Source organism: Syzygium oleosum, unplaced genomic scaffold, assembly GCF_021117445.2.
Source record: "Syzygium oleosum isolate NSW1041296 unplaced genomic scaffold, Sole_v2.1 Sole_v2.12, whole genome shotgun sequence".
In the NCBI taxonomy this organism is placed as follows: Eukaryota; Viridiplantae; Streptophyta; class Magnoliopsida; order Myrtales; family Myrtaceae; genus Syzygium; species Syzygium oleosum.
In genome coordinates this window covers 4,496,738-4,509,672 of record NW_026607496.1, presented here as the reverse complement: position 1 = coordinate 4,509,672, position 12,935 = coordinate 4,496,738, and the positions used below count along the sequence as shown (strand labels likewise).

General features: G+C 42.5%; 1 pseudogene; it reads left to right on the top strand.

The window, feature by feature from the left end:
* Positions 1-658: 658 nt before the first annotated feature.
* Positions 659-12,315, top strand: LOC115665013 (uncharacterized; annotated as a pseudogene).
* The last annotated feature ends 620 nt before the right edge of the window (positions 12,316-12,935 follow it).

Below are 12,935 nucleotides of genomic sequence, written 5' to 3'. Positions count from 1 at the left end.
CTTTGGAATCCTCTCACCTGACCACGCCAAGAAGTGGACTTAGAAGCTAGGACGAGATTTGTTTATTGCACTCTTCTATGCAAGAGTTTTTTGTACTTTGTTATCGTCTTTATTCTTAGTAGGAATCATGTTTCGCGTTTTAAGCATTGATTGTGAACCCAATTGAATGTTTTTGTAAATCATGCAACTCAAATTCAAGGTCATAAGTAGCTTTTTGCTTTGGGTCTAATTAGAGATGCTGCAAGCTACCCATATGGATCACATTTCCACGGAGACTAGGGAGAAACATTCTGGGATGGTAAAATGTCGTCGTTCCAATAACAACTTCTCATGCAGCAATTTACTTGTTTTCCATTTTCTTTCATGAAAACAGGTAAAATGAAAGGGCTGTTCGAGATTGGCATTCACTTTCCCTACAAAACAAAAGTGTGGGACCTTTGAACTCAAGGCGCATGCAGGATGAGCGTCGTACAGAGTACAAAGTGATTCTCGTTGTACTTGCCAGATGGATAACAGAAGAAAAGAATCATTACTCATAATGGGTTAGTAATGAAGTTGGCAGGTCTAGAAGACATAATTTCTTGAAGTTTCAAAGTATACTATCCGTTTTCTCAAACTCCATAAGTAATCTCTTAGAACACACATTGGATTGGCGTTTGATTCATGCAAACATTTGCATGATGAAGTCTGCTCGCATCCTTGAGATTTTTAAACTAGAATAGAGGCGGCTTCTGGATTCAAAGCAACTAAGGCTTTAGGAAATGGGTGCTCATGCTTGGGGATTTTTGGGAAGAATCCCCGATAATTTTGAAAGGACTGCCTCCTTGCAGGATTTGGATTTGTGTCGTAATGATTTTTCCAGCTTTCCATCCAGTCTGAGGGAGCCTTGTACTTCTAAAAAAAAAAAACTCGATTTATCACATTGTGTCTGCCTCCACTTCTCGCGAGCTTGCTTGAGTCAAAAATGGTGAACTGTAATGCATTGGAGCGCATGTATGACTTGACAAATGTGGATGGTTTAGATGGAGCTGGACTTTACTAATTGCATCAATTTAGTTGGTGTCCCTGGTCTCCATGAAGCGTCTAAGGCATTTTATTATTGGTTGGTTGCAAGGCATGCATCCTAGCAGTGAAGAGAAGAATTGAAAAGGTTGCTCCAAAGCATTTGGACAACTTGAATATCGCTGGGAGTGAGATTCCACGATGGTTTCATCAGAAAGTTTCTCATTTTGTTGCTCCAAAGAACCACAAGATTGGAGGAATAATTTTCATTGTTGAGGTCTCTCTGGACATTGTAAACCGGGGAAACTTTCCGCTACTAGCAATCGTGGACATCAGAAGAAGGCTTCTCAGGTGTGAATGTCAGATACGCACCACGACATTATGCCTGATAGGGATCCCCGACACAAGTGAAGACCAGCTTTAATTGATTATATTTCCAGAATTCGAGCCAATGGTTGGGAGCTTAAAAACGGAGATTGCAAATTTGATTAATGGTAAGAGATCATCATGATCTCTCATGCTTGCCTTGAAGCAATATGGAAAAGGCTAGTCTCCCACTGATGAAGGATGGAAGGACTTGTGACTCTTGGCATAGCCGATGATATCCTAGTGTTCATAAAGAGCTCCATTTCAAGAATCCACTAAGCCTTTACGCTTCACCATTTTCGGGAAATGAGACCGAGGAGGGATGACATCTGAACATTCCTAAAATTGAAATTTGACCTTAGGGTCACATTTGTGAATCCACTTCTTTCTTCAATCGTCAACGTGGATAAAGAAATGCTCTTAAAATTTGTGCTTCAAGTAATCCCTTTTGTTCTCAGAGCAGAGTCCACAAAAATTTCTCATCTTGGAGAATCTCATATCAATTTGACAATCTTCTCAAAAGAAGAAATGTGCGAAGATTCCTCGGCACCAAGGTTACTTCCTGGGTTAGTGACATCTATAACTCATGGGAAGTTCTTTGACGGGTCCACATATATGGATGCGGACTATCCAAACGATATTGTCAAAAGACAAGAAGAGGAATGAGCTATGATCCATTTGGAATTGCTGAGCATTAGTAGCCGCAATTTTTGCGCCTTCAAATAGCTTCTCGGCATTTAATCCAGCGTGGAGATGATTATTGGTGGTTCTCGAAATGATCCTTCAAGGCATGGATGTACATGAGCAAGAATCAACCATCAAATGGTGCCCCCGAGTAAAAGGTTGTAATCGTTCCAAGTTAAATTCGATTTATTTAAAGAATGACTTGTTCCTCCCCTTGTGTAGAATTCGTGAGGACAAAAAAGAGTTGATGTAAGGCAAATTCCCGAGAATCAACAGGATTGCACGATGAGGACAACTTAGTCCAGAACTGCGTCGTCCCAAAAAGAAAAGGGTGTATATCGTTCCCAAATTAGTCCAACTGAAAATGGAAATGACTTGTGCCATCTCTCGTTTTGCAGATGAAATAATGTGTTTGGCCATGGCGACAACAACTTCTTCCAAGAAAGCATGATGAGGCCATACACATTGAAGGGGAGTATATCTGATCATAGGGGCAACACCTCCCGTCAACAAATCGTGACAAAACCATCCAATTTAGCACAAAAGGATGTATCGTTCCTAAATTAAGTTCAATCGAGAATGGAGATAACATGTTCCATTTCCTTTTTGCAGGGTGATAAACAGGGCAGGTCACTGAAAGGGCAGTAACCCTCATCCATGATGCATGATAAAGCGGAGTCATTCGATTCAGCACAAAAAGGGCGTGCATTGACCACATGAGCAACATCTCCAACAAAAGAAACACGATGAGGCCAAATCATTCGTTTAGGAAATGTTAACGCCCGAAGAACAAAAGCGCATGAAGGGAGTCGCCAAACATACAAGGAAGTGAATTCAAATGAAAGGAGTTGTCAAACACTTACGAATGCAAATTCAAATGAAGGGAAGCATTAAAGACCTGAAGGACAAATGCAAACGAGGGGTAATGTTGTATCGTTCCTAATTTTCCAATCCCTAAAGGGTCCTTAACTAACACATTCTTTCTTATTCTTTACAGGATTACCAAGTCGCCACGCCGCAGGTAAGTACCCTTCTTCCAAAATTCAAATGAAAATTTTCTTCACGAAAAAATGGGGGAGTTTCTGATGTATTTGAGAAAAGAGCACAAAAGTAGAATTGTGAAAGCAAACTTTTCACGAAAATTTTGAATATCGTCTTTATCCAAAAATTGCCTTGATGCTTGGCGGATCATTCATTTTGAATCAAAATTTCCTGTGGAGATTGATCAATTCATGATGATCTCAATGAAGTAAAAGGGAGATGTTACTTATGCCAAGTGAGAAACACAAACACTTAAGATGAAGAAATGCAAACCATTCCCAAACACGTCCTGTAAACACTTTGAGAGGAGCGAAAAAGAGAAACTCGTATTGTTTAAGGATGAGAGATTCATTCGCGAATAGTATACAGATCGAAATGAAAAAAGGCATTTCCTTCTTATATCCTATACACTACAGGTGATCATAGTTAAGCCCATTTGAGCCTTTAAATGTGAAGAATTCTCAAAATACCCTGTCAAGAATCACCCCACAATTGGGGCAAATTTGGAGATTTTGGTTAACATCGTTTGGTGAAAAGGCGAGAAAGATTTTTTTACTCTCACTGGTATCAATCTTTTTGTGGTAACTTCAGGTGAATCCTTGTGGAAGCTCGAAACATCCCAAAATGAGGAAGAGCATTCATTTCTCTACCCAAACACTCATACTCTTTGTTTAGCCAAGTTGAGCCTGAATATTCATTTCTAAAGCCCAAGTGGTGATTATCTCCCTATTCTGGGACAAAGCATGTGATTTATCAAGACAATGGATACTCGTGAGACAATGTGAAAAACATCTCGAAAGTCCTAAAAGCTAAAAAAAAAATCAAAAGTCAAATGAAAACTAGGGGGCATGAAAAAGCAGTGTGCCTAGTAAAAGCAAGGCCAATGCCCATTAAAAAAAAGAGAGAGAAAAAGTAACATCAATAGAAGAATTTTTTTGTGAGGAAAAAGTGTCAAAAGCAAAATGCCTGCATGAAAAGAAAATCATTGCAAATGCAAAAGTCATTAGAGAAAAGAGCGAAGCTCTTGTATTGAAATGATTAGTCAATGGACTTTCGAGATAAATTGGATTTCAAAAGTCAAGTGTCCTCGAAAAGATTGGATGATATGGTAATGATGCCATGGTGATCACCAACTTTTGAATCCCTTTTGGAAATTTCTGAGCCTTTCGAGCCTTTACACAAATCGATGTTATAACTTTCTCCAAAGTCTCTTCGGATTGGGATGGTCTAAGCAGAAATTTGGATTCCCAAACAAGCTATCGCTTGAAGAAGTGGGGGCAAAGTTATCTTATCTCATCTTAAGGTTTCTTGACTTGTAGACCTGATGGAGATACTGATTGACAATTATTTCATTCCTTAGCCGATAATGCTCATCCATTGTTGAAACCGTGACCAAACCTACATTACGGTCCTTTAAAAGACCTTTTAGATTGGTCAATGTGTACTTATTGCGAATGATTCTCAAAACCCTCGACAGCGGTCATGTGAGGTATATTGAGTGATCAGACTATTTCCCACATTAATAGATGAGATCAAGCAGCCTTCTTGAGAGTATGTGAGAAGCCCTTTTCCGATTAAGGAGCTCTTGTTTGGCATATTTAACTAACTCTTTTCATGGACTGAGGTCTTTTCTGATAAAGATTTGTCTCCTAAGGGAATTTGATGATAGATGGCGTCTTTCAAGCCTAAAGGCAATTTTGCGATATTGAAGGATGTTGAATGCTTTTCAAACAATCGAAACTAGCTTGAATTGCTCATGCAATCAATGCTTTCTCATTGATGATACCATTTTGATATGGCCTCTCATGACGTTATCTCGCCTGATATGCCTTTATTACTAGAGCATTTGGTATAACACATTCTGTCAAATGTGCAGTATCCATTTTGGAATCTTTTGATCGACATGTACGGCAAGCTCTAACAGCCCGAAACCATTCTTACATAAGAAGTCTTCCCCATGTGAGATCGCGCTTTCTGAAGGTTTGTGCGTTTGTCCTTAAACCACGCAATGCAAAGGTTTATGCATTTATTGCATAACACACTGATTTCAAAAGGTTCTGGGTCTTCCCTTAAACCTCGATTTCAAAAGGTTTCGGGTCTTACCTTAAACCCCAATTTCAAAAGGTTCTAGGTCTTTCCTGAAACCCTGATTTCACAAGGTTCTGGGTCTTCCTTAAACCCCGATTTCAAAAGGTTCCGGGTCTTTCCTAAAACCCCCATTTCAAAAGGTTCCGGGTCTTTCCTGAAACCTCGATTTCAAAAGGTTCCGGGTCTTCCCTTAAAACCCGATTTCAAAAGGTTCCGGGTCTTTCCTGAAACCCCGATTTCAAAAGGTTTCGGGTCTTACCTTAAACCCCGATTTCAAAAGATTCTGGGTCTTTCCTAAAACCCCGATTTTACAAGGTTCTAGGTCTTCCTTAAACCCCGATTTCAAAAAGTTCCGGGTCTTCCCTTAAATCCCGATTTCAAAAGGTTCTGGATCTTTTCCTGAAACCCTAATTTCAAAAGGTTCCGGGTCTTCCCTTAAACCCCGATTTCAAAAGGTTATGGGTCTTTTCCGAAACCCTGATTTCAAAAGGTTCACAGGGTTTTAGTCCCTAAGCTAAATTTTTGACGTTCATAGGGTTTTAGCCCCTAGGCGTTCTTTCAAGCTGTTGTTCCTATTGCCGTTCACAGGGTTTTAGTCCCTAAACAGAATCTTAGACGTTCATAGGGTTTTAGTCCCTAGGCGTTCCTTCAAGGTGTTGTTCCTATTGCCGTTCATAGGGTTTTAGCCCCTAGGCGGGATCTTAGCTGTTCACAGGGCTTTAGTCTCTAAGCTAAATCTTCGACGTTCATAGGGTTTTAGCCCCTAGGCGTTCTTTCAAGCTGTTGTTCCTATTGCCGTTCATAGGGTTTTCGTCCCTAGGCGGGATCATAGTTGTTCATAGGGTTTTAGTCCCTAAACAGAATCTTAGACTTTCATAGGGTTTTAGTCCCTAGGCGTTCCTTCAAGGTGTTATTCCTATTGCCGTTCATAGGGTTTTAGCCCCTAGGTGGGATCTTAGCTGTTCACAGGGCTTTAGTCCCCAAGCTAAATCTTCGACGTTCATAGGGTTTTAGCCCCTAGGCGTTCTTTCAAGCTGTTGTTCTTATTGCCGTTCATAGGGTTTTAGTCCCTAGGCGGGATCATAGCTGTTCATAGGGTTTTAGTCCCTAAACAGAATCTTCGACATTTATAGGGTTTTAGTCCCTAGACGTTCCTTCTGGGTTTTATTCCCTTTGCCGTTCAATAGGGTTTTAGCCCCTAGGCGGAATCTTAGACGTTCATAGGGTTTTTAGTCCCTAGGCGTTCTTTCAAGCTGTTGTTCCTATTGCCGTTCATAGGGTTTTAGTCCCTAGGCGGGATCATAGCTATTGATAGGGTTTTAGTCCCTAAACAGAATCTTCGACATTTATAGGGTTTTAGTCCTTAGGCGTTCTTTCTGGGTTTTATTCCCTTTGCCGTTCAATAGGATTTTAGCCCCTAGGCGGAATCTTTGACGTTCATAGGGTTTTAGTCCCTAGGCGTTCCTTCAAGGTGTTGTTCCTATTGCCGTTCATAAGGTTTTAGCCCCTAGGCGGGATCTTAGCTGTTCACAGGGCTTTAGTCCCTAAGCTAAATCTTCAACGTTCATAGGGTTTTAGCCCCTAGGCGTTCTTTCAAGCTGTTGTTCTTATTACCGTTCATAAGGTTTTAGTCCCTAGGCGGGATCATAGTTGTTCATAGGGTTTTAGTCCCTAAACAGAATCTTCGACGTTTATAAGGTTTTTAGTCCCTAGGCGTTCCTTCTGGGTTTTATTCCCTTTGCCATTCAATAGGGTTTTAGCCTTTAGGCGGAATCTTAGACGTTCATAGGGTTTTTAGTCCCTAGGCGTTCCTTCAAGGTGTTATTCCTATTGCCTTAGTCCCTAGGCGGGATCATAACTGTTCATAGGGTTTTAGTCCCTAAACAGAATCTTCGACATTTATAGGGTTTTAGTCCCTAGGCGTTCCTTCTGGGTTTTATTTCCTTTGCCGTTCAAAAGGGTTTTAGCCCCTAGGCGGAATCTTAGACGTTCATAGGGTTTTAGTCCCCAGGCGTTCCTTCAAGGTGTTATTCCTATTGCCGTTCATAGGGTTTTAGCCCCTAGTCGGGATCTTAGCTGTTCACAGGGCTTTAGTCCCTAAGCTAAATCTTTGACGTTCATAGGGTTTTAGCCCCTATGCGTTCTTTCAAGCTGTTGTTCCTATTGCCGTTCATAGGGTTTTAGTTCCTAGGCGGGATCATAGCTATTCATAGGGTTTTAGTCCCTAAATAGAATCTTCGACATTTATAGGGTTTTAGTCCCTAGGCGTTCCTTCTGGGTTTTATTCCCTTTGCCGTTCAATAGGGTTTTAGCCCCTAGGCGGAATCTTAGATGTTCATAGGGTTTTAGTCCCTAGGCGTTCCTTCAAGGTGTTGTTCCTATTGCCGTTCATAGGGTTTTAGTCCCTAGACGGGATCTTAGCTGCTCATAGGGTTTTAATCCCTAGGTGGAATTTCCGACGTTTACAGGGTTTTAGTCCCTAAATGTCAATATAGAGTCTTTTTCTTTGCACAGTGAGCTTTTGCAGCCCGGAGCACCCCTTCGACCTGGCGAGCTTTCACAACCCAGAGTCTTTTTCTTTGCACGGTGAGCTTCTACAGCCCGGAGCACCCCTTCGACCTGGCGAACTTTCGCAGCCCAGAGTCCTTTTCTTTGCACGATGAGCTTATGCAGCCCGGAGCACCCCTTCGACTTGGCGAGCTTTCGCAGCCCAAGGTCCTTTTCTTTGCACGGTGAGCTTCTGCAGCCCGGAGCACCCCTTCGACCTGGCTAGCTTTCGCAGCCCAGAGTCCTTTTTCTTTGCACGGTGAGCTTCTGCAGCCCGGAGCACCCCTTCGACCTGGCGAGCTTTCGCAGCCCAGAGTCCGTTTCTTTGGACGGTGAGCTTTTGCAGCTCGGAGCACCCCTTCGACCTGGCGAGCTTTCGCAGCCTAGAGTCTTTTTCTTTGTACGGTGAGCTTCTGCAGCCCGGAGCACCCCTTCGACCTGGCAAGCTTTCGCAGCCCAGAGTCCTTTTCTTTGCACAGTGTACTTTTGCAGCCCATAACACCTTATCGACCTGGCGAGCTTTCATAGCCTAGAGTTTATTTCTTTATATGGCGAGACTTTATTTAGCCAAAAGCCCATTCTTACACGGTATGGTAGGTATCAACCAAAAAAAAAAAATCCAATCATCTCTCATGCATCTTCCCATGCCCTCTATAAACAAAATTTAAGTGTTTCTTATCTTTGAAAGGAACCTCTTCGAGCTCCTCTTCAAAGAGAGGCAGCTGTTGACGCCTAAATTTTGCCCAAATCATTTAGGGTTTTATCGCAAAAAAATTAGGGTTTAATTCTTAACCCCTAAACCAAAAATATTCTCATTAAATTCCATGGCATATAGACATTAAGCACATTTGCATTAATAGGGCCTATTAGGACATATTCGTATATAAAAAATAAAAAAAAATTCCGGGCCAGGTCAGTAGGCCCATTTTGTTTCTTTTCTTTCATGCGGCCCATCTCTTCTTTCTTTCCTTTGTTGCATGTTCCGTACGGGCCGGCCCTTTTCCCGTCGGCCCGGCCCGCACGCCCTTTCTTCTCCCCCCAGTCAACGCTTTTAAAGCGTACGGGGGAGACGAACAGTAGGAGAACGCAGAAGCAGAATGCAGAAGCCAGAGCAGGGGGCAGAGGCACAGAGGAGGGAGAGTTCCGAGGGAGAGAGTTCCGAGAGAGAAGACAAAAGAGAGGATTTTCACCAAGGACAGCTCTCCCTCTGCACGCGCAGCAAAAGGAAGGAAAAGACAAAAGGGGGAGCTCTTTCATGGACTGAGAGGGAGGCCTTTCTTTCTCTCTCTTTGGTCTCCATTCGCAGACACACGACAAAGGAAAAACTACAGTCTGCACATGCAAAGGGAGAGTCAAGAGAAAGTTTGACTGGAGAGAGAACAGGGAGGATAAAGCTTGAGGAGCTTAAAGAGAGAACGGGGGGGATAGGAGATGGAGAAGGAAAAGGAAGAACAGTGGAAGTTACCGAGAAGAAAAAACAGAGACAGGGAGGAGAGAAAAGAGAGAAAGAGCTCGGCTTGATAGAGGGGTCTTTCTTCGACGAGAGCGTTCCGGTCCCTTCCCGGTGACCGGCAAATTTCGTCCCCCTCTCGGACGCTCACCCGTCACCTTGAATCATCCACTTAAACGAACGCCTCTTTTCGAGAGCGTCCGTTTCGATCTCAAATCATCGAAGAAATCGCGCTTAGTTGCCGCAAACGAGCTGAGTCAGCTGCGCATCTCGTCACCATTGTTGATTCCGTGCCGTTCACGACCAGGTGAGACTCGCGCCTCCCTTGTTTTTCCCTTGCCTCTCGGATGCCGGGCACATCGAGCCTATCTCGATGGTCGCCCGGCCCCCATTGATGGATACTCGTGCTCGTTTGATACTCAAAGAAGCTGTTTTAAACGTTTCACACTGAGAACACGCCATGAGTTTTGCTAAAATCGGATCTGTAACCCCATTCCTCGGTTGTACCGCACATGTTTGATAAAGTGTCTCAGCGAAACAGTTTAAGCTTGGAGTGTCAAATCTGGTCGTGGTGATTTTTTAAAGTCTTTTTGTAAAATGAAATAGCTCTTTGGTGTAATATGGTTGTTTAGAACTTTACATATCACATTTGAGCCAAAAACCACGTTCACGACCAGTTTTAAGCCTTTATCCGAACTCGCCTACCACTTGTTTGATAAAATGTCTGAACGAAGGCCGAGACCAATATCACCAAGATCCGTCTATGTAATCTTCATTTTATGCTTCGTTCGAGCTTGGATTGATATTTCGTGCCTGATCTGGTATTTTTCCTGTGTTTTTATGCCACTGTTCGTGCATCGTCCGAGTTGGTCTGACATACGCATCCTCCCACCGGAGAGATTTTCCCGCATCGACGAAGCCCACGGCTTGAGGCCGCCTTAGCCAGCGTGTTCCTCCTCATCTTTAGCGTGCATGTGTTGGTTTTTGGCTGTTTATTTTGCTAGAGCGGTGTTTGAGTTGGTATGTCTCTTCGGTGATAACGGTGTCGCCGGAATCGTTACGGTGACAGTCGGGTAGTGGCCGTCGGCGGTGGCGCGACGACCGACGAGGGGTGGCCGTCGTCGTTGGAGGTCGACAGCTGGCGGTGGTGTTCGGTGGCCGGAGGTGAAACTCCGGGTGTAAGAGGGAAGCTCTCGGGGAAAGGGGGTTCTGGGAAAGAAAAGAACGTGCATGGCAGAAGTGCATGGCAGAAGAGAAGAGGGAGAGGAAAAAGTAATAAACAAATAGAAAAAGTAAAGAAACAAAAGAAAAAGAAAAAAAGAGAAAAGGAAAATCAAAAGAAAAGAATAAAAAATAGAAAAGGAGTGGGAATGCGGATCCCGGGTCAGGTGTCGGGCGGATCGGGTCAGGGGACCCGGTCCGGAATTATTATATTCTTAAAAATATTCAAAAATTCAAAAAAATATTTAAAAAATAAAAAATATTAAAAATTCCAAAAAAATTCGAAAATGTTTAAAAAACCCAAAAATCTAAAAAAAATCTAAAAAACATTAAAAAAATCAGAAAATTCAAAAACATTAAAAAATTTGGAAAAATTCCAAAAATTCCAAAAAATTCAGAAAATTAGGAAATGTTCAAAAATCACTTTTTGGGCTTGATTTCACTAGATATTAGTTTTAATTTCATTGTGGGCTTAGTTTAAAATTCGTAAAAATTGAGAAAATCCTTTAAAAAATTCTTAAAAATCGGACAAGCCATTAGGGCTTTACCTTGGGGCTTTTGATTGCCTTTTCCTTTCTAGAGACGATGATAGGTCGCTGGTTGTTTATTTTGGTTGTGCACTTTAAATACATTGTTTGTTATTTTCCATTTTTAGCATGGTTAGGACGAGCTTTAGGCTTTTCGATAGGCTGCCCGGTACGTTAGTTTGCGAACGTTCAAGTTTAGGTACCGAAAGGGCACTAGTTAGATCGCTAGTGTAATCAAGTCCCCGAATTTTGGAATCTCTGGTTTTCGCACGCATCGAGACGACGCTCCTGCGTCTCGATTAGGGTTTCTAGCCGACCCTTGATCATGGCTAGTGGCGACTCCATTCAAATGCGTAAATTAGAAAATTCTCATTGCACGAGGTATGAGGCTTGGGAGTGCCTTAGTCTTTGGATTAATGAACCATTTGGTTTGTCTTTCGAACGAATCAATCGTTGTTCACATCCATCGACAAATACCTATTGGCCTAACCTTTCGGTTCGGGGAGGTCGCGACAACCATCAACTTGTGAATCTTCCTCTCCACAATTGTCTTCTTCTCATCTTGGTGCAGGCCCATCTGGCGATCCCACTTCAGCAACTTCTGACATGTCTGCCCCAACCGAGGATCCTATGTCTTCAACCATTCCATCTACTTCTGTTCATCGTTCCACCAGAGTAAGTCAACCTCCGGCTCATCTTCGTGATTATCATCGTTACTCTATCATTGCTTCTCTTCACGAACCTTGCACCTATAAAGAAGCTAGTACTAATCCTCTTTGGCAGCAAGCAATGGCAGATGAGTTGCAAGCCTTGGAAAACTATCACACATGGGATTTGGTTGACTTACCTCCTGGTAAGTCTGCTGTCGGTAGCAAATGGGTATATAAAATTAAAACCAAGGCAGATGGTACAGTGGATCGCTATAAAGCTCGGCTAGTAGCAAAAGGCTTTACTTAGGAGTACAACATTGATTATGATGAGACCTTTGCCCCTGTTGCTCGTCTTACTTCTGTTTGCAGTCTTCTTGCTATTGCCGCTGTTAAATGTTGGCCTCCATTTCAAATGGATGTTAAAAATGCATTTCTTAATGGCGATCTCACAGAAGAAGTTTATATGGTACCTCCTCCTGGATACTCTCATTCATCTAATAAAGTGTGCCAATTACGTCGGACATTGTATGGATTGAAGCAAGCTCCCCGTGCATGGTACTCCAAATTTAGCTCAACTATGGAATCTCTTGATTTTAAATCCAGTTCTTATGACCATGCTCTTTTTGTTCGGTGCTCGCATCGTGGGTACATTATACTGCTTTTATATGTGGATGATATGATTATTACTGGCGATGATCGGATCGGCATTATCAAACTCCAGCAGTATCTTAGTAAATAGTTCGAAATGAAAGATCTTGGGCGACTTAGCTATTTTCTAGGCTTGGAGGTTGCGTCTAATGCTTCTGGTTATTATTTGTCTCTAGCAAAATATGCCACTGATCTTATTTTTTTAGCTAGGCTCACTGATAACAAGATTTCTTCTACACCCATTGAGTCGAATGCAAAGTTCAATGACAAAGATGGAACTCTTCTTCCGAATCCTACACTTTATCGACAATTGGTTGGTAGTCTTATATATCTCACCGTTACACGTCCTGACATCGCTTACGCTGTTCATATTATTAGTCAGTACATGATCGCGCCTCGTACGACTCATTTTGCTGTGGTTCTTCGAATTCTTGGCTACGTCAAGGGTACGTTGTTTCATGGTCTTTATTTTTTCTGCTCACTCTACCTTGGAGTTGACAGCTTATTCTGATGTTGATTGGGCTGGTGACCTTCAAGATCGTCGCTTCACTACAGGTTACTGTTTTTTTTTGGGCAACTCACTTATCTCGTGGCGTAGCAAGAAACAAACCACTGCTGCTCGCTCAAGTACAGAAGCAGAATATCGAACTCTTGCTGATACAACATCGGAGTTATTATGGTTACGGTGGCTACTTGAAGACATGGGAGTGC